Genomic DNA, 7,359 nt, shown 5'->3' with positions numbered 1-7,359 from the left:
TTGGTTGGCCTTGCTAAGCATGCTCAATTACCTTGCTAATCAATGCTTGCTTTAGTTGCTAACTTGCAATGCATAGGTGGAGAAGAATGAATGCACATAGACTTAGAGTGTATAAGGCTCTTTTACCAATCTTGCGTGCGAAGCTTCAACCAATACTCATGTGTGAATGCAACAAATATTGTCTACAGATACATGAACAATGTGCGATCGTTTGTGGAACATATTTTGGCATGATGGATATAATATGAACATGTAGACTTATGGGCTCCCTTTTGCTAGGTTGTGAAGGAACATCTTGGAGAAAGATATGCATATTTCAAGATTGGCATGCAATGATTCAATGCATTGTTGACTCATAAATTACACCCAAATGATCCTAGCACTAACTAGAGTTTAGAAATTCCTATATTCCATGAAGATGACCACTTTTTGTGATTTATGTAGTCATGATTATTAATAATCTATGGCTCGCTTGAAGTTCATTATGGTGCACGAGTGGTACATGAAATTTTCACGTGTTCATATGCAATATCAATTTACAATAAATGCATATCCTCAATAATAATCTTGACTTAAAAGTTACATGCTTTTCTTATGTGTGTAAGTATCAAGGAAATTAAAAGAGTGGGTTTAGGAAATTTGATCCCTCAATAAGGCATCTTTTGGATGGTAAGAAGCTTGCATATGTATGCCTTAATGCCCTACTCATAACAACAATGGTTATATAGTATCGTTTCCCACTATCATTTAGGGGAATCAATTGTTGGAGTGGTTATGAATCTCTCTCTCGAAATTTTTTTAATGTTAATTCTTCTTACATTATATGTGGTTGTATTAGTAGTGTTTTGTGCTTGCAAATTTCTTGCAATTTGAGAATCTCTCTCTCTCTCTCTCTAGAGCACATTCACGGTAAGTGCTCACAAAGTATGATTGATGTGGATATCACTTAACAAAGATACCATGGTGAAAATTTTGACCTCTCTCTTTCTCCCTATTTGAGATAGATATTAGTGAAAAAGAGGCAAAAGGACTAAAAACAAGAAAGTAAAGTAGTTCTACAATAATATCAAAGGGTATAATAAAGACACACAATCGTACATAGTTGATGTACTTAAAAAGTTGTGATAAAAGTGAATGTATGAAAACTATTTCAATCATTAAAGTTAAAACTCATGTGATCATGTGGACATTCGTACATAAACATTTCATACAATATCTTTCAAATATGCCATTTGAACTAATGTCAAGTACATTGATCTTGGAGACTCCTTGTAGGATACCGACTCGCTAAACTTGCATTGGCTTTGGCCCTTAGGATCTCACCCTTATAAAACATAAACCTAGATGAGTACTTTTGGTTATTCATGTTTTTTGCACAACAAGGGGTAACTCCATTGCTTTTGCCCTAGATTGTACATTTGCACAACCATTAAATCATTGTCAAGAAGGACAATAACCTTAGTTGGATTGATTCTTTTGGAGTACTCATGGTCACTTGCAATAAATCTATGGTAAATCCACCTACTACCAACATTGATTCATTAAGTTAAAAACTAGAGTCATCCAGTGGTAGTTAAAACTATTAGAATGATGGGATACACCCATATGAACACGTACTTAGAGAATTTCTAAGAAGAAAATATCTAGATATTTAGGAGAACTAGATAAGATGGATCTAGAACATGTGGAAGACACATTAGTAAGAGAACTTTCAATATCCACAACTTTCTTGTCTATATATGTGCACTCTTACTTATTGCAATACAAGTGTGTGATTCATTTTCCATCTCATTGTCTCATTGTCCCTCCCTCTTTCACTCACCATCACTTCTACTACATGGTATCAGAGCTTACCAAGCTCCTCATGGCCTAGCATTGTCCATCCTTCATAACCTTAGAGCCAATCCTAGGTTGATAGGTTCTTGCATTGATCTTAGGCCCTCATGGCCTAGCATTGTCCATCCTTCATAACCTTAGAGCCAATCCTAGGTTGATAGGTTCTTGCATTGATCTTAGGCTCATCTTATCTAGTTTTTGCATTCCCTAATTTAGTGTACTCTTGATAGGCTTTTCAACATTGAAGAAGTATTAAATCTACATCTTAGATTTCTCTCATTGAGTTTGCATCATAATAATGAGATATTTTCTTCATCACAAAATTAATTTATGCATCAAGTACTTCAATAAGGATTTTTCTCAATCAAGAACAAAGTCTTTACATTAATAAGAAGGTGCCTTTCATTGAGAGATTCACAAAAACTCTACATCTCAAGGAGGTTCTACATCAAGTTTGAATATTTCATATCTATCTTAGAGCTCAATGTGGTAATATTCATTGGTTGTTTTATAAGAAGAACTTCATAATGACAATATCTACACAAACATTGAAGTACTTTAGTGAGCTAGTAATATAATCATATCTGGTTTCTATCTCTTTGATTTTGGCCAAATCTACTATATTTTAGCAAGCATATCCTCAACATCTATTTCTCAATTGAAAGTGGGACTTGAACCCATATTTCATCCCCATTTGGCATTTCACTACAAGGCAAGTGTCACTTCTATCATTTAAAGTTTACAGTTTGGAGCATATGCATACCTATTGTACCTACTAGAGTGTTGTTCTCTTGGGGAGATGACATCATTGGATTAATCACTCATTGGTCATTATTGGGTATTCTTGGCTCTCTCTACAATTCTACTATGCTTCTATATTCTATAAGAGTTTGTTGATGTTTCTCCAAAAATCATCACTTCAAAGCAAATGTAACATCTTACATTTGGAAGTGCTATCTCTTGCATTTTGGTTCCCTATGTCTGTTTAAAGAAGAAAAGGACTTCTAGAGCATCAATGGTAGCACAATCCTAGTTCATTGCCATCATGTCTTAGAAGAAGAAGAAGACTATTTCCAATCTATCGTGCTGCCTCATTATCACTTTGATTGCTACCCATAGCCACCACTTGTTTAACAATATCATGTTTAATGGCATTCTAGGTCTCCACCTCAACATCAACCATTGCAGCACTAGCATTTTCTATTATTGTTTATCCTACTTCAACAAAGTTACCGTCAATGACAACTGCTATTTTACATCAACATTTTTCCAAGTCATGAGCATAATCTTAGTTCTAGTTGCAACTAGTCAGTGAAACCATATGCACTTGAATGCCACTCTCAAGGTTAGCTAACAAGCATCAATAACTGCTATTTGTGTCATCAGCTTTGTCAGCTCAACACCCCACTTACAAAAATTATTTATCTCTCAACAACTTCTCTACTTGGTGGCTTTGTTGCCCATGGTGCCTACTATGATTGAGTTGCTACTACCTCAGCTTAATGTAGCTTCCCTACCCTACATGATAGCATGACCAATTGCAAGCATTTTTGCATAGCATTTGCTCTTTGCAACACTGCTCACTTGCCCATTTTCCTACACTCTATGTTGCTAATATACTTTACCTCCTTCTTAGGCTATCATAATCTCTCTATCATACACACCTTCTCACCCCAAAATCCTCTCCCAAGTTGAATTTTGGGCCCCACCTTTACAAATTATTCTCATTGTTAGGGGTTTCCAGAGTATCAACACCAATATCCTCTCTCAAACCAACCTCACCCTCTTCTCCTTGAGGCTTTGAGCTATCCATGCCATATATATACTTCCTTCATTTCTTATCTACCTCAAGCTTTCACAATAACTTCCATTGTCCTGCAATTTTATTGATCCTTATCCAAAACCCTTATCTCTAATCTTATCCTCACTCACATGGACTACTTGTTACTTTGTGGCAACACACATATGCTTCACACACTTTCATAGCCCCTTGCCATTGCCACATGTTTACTATCTCCTCTTTCATTAACTTTAAATGTGCTCCCTGATCTAAAGGATTGAAAGTCAATCTCACATTTCATCCTCACACATCATCCACAAGAAATTTCTATCACATCATGTAACACATACGTTCCATCCTTGTATCCTTATTAAGTCCACTGCCACTCTCTCTTGTCAACTAATGGACAATCCCAATCCTCTACTAGATGAAGGCCCCTCATACTCATCTCTCTCTCATGACTCTTTCATTTTATGCTCTCATGCTCTCAACTCATCCATCCAAGCATGTTCTTGCTTTCTTGGTCACTTTCAATATTACAAATTTTGTCACCCCTATCAATCTCTCCTCTTGGATCCTGACGGGAAGCCTCTATCATAATCTCAATCGAAACAACAATTGAAGAAGGGGACACCCTTTGTACCCTACATCTCGAGGCCCAAGAAGGCATTCCTTGTGACCTCTCTATTAGATTGTCTTTTGGACATTTTCATGGTACTTTAGAGGCAAAAAGGTGGAAAAACCTCATCACTCTCTCAGTTGACAATGTGGATACTCCTACAACACGTTTCTCATCAACTCTTATTGGATGTTTCTACCAAACTTCAAGGTCATTCCCTCTCCAGTACATCATTTCCACCTCCCTTACATCTTTGAATGCTTTTATGTTTCCTTACATTTTTTACTCCACATCTAGTCACCATCTAAACTCCAGTTCAATCTCAAGATCATATCTTGGTCCTTATCTTCCACTCTCTCTATATACTCAATATCTTCATCTTCTTATGCTCTCACACACACTCCACTTCAATTATCTAGCATCTTCTCTTGACCAGAATGCAATTATACACATGCTTTCTTTCTTCCTACACATTTGAGATTCTCATAATGTTTCCAAGTTCACATCAAAATCCTATCTCTGAGAGTTCCTCATTATCACATCACTACTTCTCAGTATGCAATCCTAAATCCATACAAATGACCTTATCCTACCATCACATTCCATCCACAATATGTTGATTTATCTCCCATCACCCCCAATCCATCAAATCATCATTTCTTTCTATCCTACCCTATCTAACCATCCACGTAGTTACCTTCCTCCTACAATTATCTTGCTCTATTTGTATACCCAAATCTCAATCATCGTTCTATCTTACACGGCAATAACCTTATCAATAATCACAAGTACTCTCCCTTCCAAATTTTCTCAATCTCATTATGAAACAATCTACCACTTACCTTACCCAAATCATCTTCTACAAATTTTATCTTTCTCAAATCAACCAACTATCTTGCCCTTCCAAAAGGGAGAAAATGAATGCATAAAGTAAAAGAAACACATGAACACAATTGTACAACTACTTTTTATGGATAAAAGAGCACACAAACATTAAGTATGTTATTGCTAAAGATGTTATGCCCAATTCTTGGAGTCCTCATAAAAATAATATACTTGAAATTCCTTTTCAATCGCTTGCTATTTTACAATTCTGTACTCACATCAACAATCTTCCGAAAGATCAAGTTACAAGCAGCTTATCAAATTCTCTCTTACTATGGTATCTAGTGATATTGGGATCATCTCATTCTTGTCTCTCAACATTGTTTTAGTCCACCACTATCAAGTTCCAATTGCAATACATCATCTGTCTACATTATGAGCCCATCTCTTATCAAGCCTATCATGAAGTAAAACTATGGTGATTAGCTCTTCGTCAAGGAATCCCTCAACCAAAGCCCAAAGATCTTCATAATCAATTTACATCCCTTCAATCATTGCAAGCAAAGATTGATATATATCTTCTACAACAACAAGGATAAGGTCTCATGATATACTCATCATTGTAATCTCACTTCTCATGTAGCCAAGATGATTAACATAATGTTTTTATACTACAAAAGAAAATCCCATTTTCTTATGAGAAGGAAGGGATAATGTTAGATGATCTTATTAACCATTTCTAAAAAGGGGGAATGTTAGAATGATGGGATGTACTCATATGAACATGTACTTGGAGAATATCCAGGAAGATAATATTTAGATATACGTGCATTGTTAGCTATTGCAGTACAACTGTGCGATTTATTCTCCATCTCATTGTCTCTCTCTTTTACTTACCATCACTTCCACTATAGAAGCCTCCCATGTCCTTTTAGATTGGCAGTAATTAGAAATTGAATGACACAGTAGTCCTCAAGGGAGCTCCTTGAACCCCTCTGAGGGTTGCTAACCACATCCTTGTAACTCCAAGACCCAATGCCTAGATTGTGTATAGAGTAATACGGGGTGATATAATCACAAGGGCCTACCAAGACAATAGTAGAGACTAGATTCACAAGCTTAGTGCAAACAAAGACAAAGGTGTATGTGAAACATAAAAACTAGATGGAAAATTTACACAATGATGCATCAAAGCTTTTAAGCTACTAGGATAAAAATGAACTTGTGATAGAGTTTCAAAAATGAATTAATCAAATCAAACACATACTTTTATACTTGATCTTAGCCATTTATTTTTTAAGTTAAACATTAAGACATATATTAAGGTCCTTTCAAAATTTCTCCATTATTTCATGTTATGTGTACATATTGTGGGAATGTACTCAATGAGTTAGATTGGTGTATACATATACATGTGCGAGTGGTGAGTATGTGTAGATAAAGTTTCTAGCTTTATATGTATGTGTCTACATATATGAGATATATCTATACATAGGTACATGCAAATATATTTATTAATGCATAGGCAAAATATATACACGTGTCTATGTTGCATTAGTTTTCCTAGCATTTTGGATATTGATGCTGGCTGTTCTCTATTAAAAATATATATTTAATTCTATTGTTAACAAGTTATATAATAACTTGAATATGTTAATCACTTTTTTTCCTCATCTTAGCTATGTATGTGGGAAAATTTGAGAGCATAAGTGAAAACATAAGTATTATAATTAATTTGTCTTAGATTACCCTAGTGGCTTTACCCTACCACATTTGTGAGCTTGATATATGGCCTCCAAGTTTAACAAAAGTAGTTATGCCCCTTTTGTTCATACCTTAGGCATGTACTGTGGCCTAAGTGTTTAGCCTTGAGGTGTTTGGAAAACTATAGTTCCCTAGCATCCACAACCCAACCACATATGTGGGCTAGGTGCAAGCCCCCTAAGTATTAGAACGATAGATAGTCCCTTGGCATCCATGCCTTAGCTATATATATAGGCTAGGAGTGTGGTCTCAAGAATTTGGAAATAGGTATTTAATGTTGCACCCTATTCATATACATGGGGAAAATAGTTGCTCTTTGCCCCTTCAAAGCATTAATGAACTTCCTACATCACATGCATTCAAGCCTGTAAATAAATCCCTTGAATATACTTTTGCAGTAATTTATAAAGCCCTAATGTAGAACACGACATTTTTAATGAAGGATCTATGTATGTATACTTTTTTGTGTTAGAATTTAACCAACACCCTATAGAAGAATTCATACAAAGGCACCCCCTATATACTTGTAGGTCAT

Source organism: Lygodium microphyllum, chromosome 4, assembly GCF_053477565.2.
Source record: "Lygodium microphyllum isolate KBCC chromosome 4, Lygodium_microphyllum_v1.1.10, whole genome shotgun sequence".
NCBI lineage: Eukaryota > Viridiplantae > Streptophyta > Polypodiopsida > Schizaeales > Lygodiaceae > Lygodium > Lygodium microphyllum.
Note: the sequence above shows the minus strand (reverse complement) of the source record.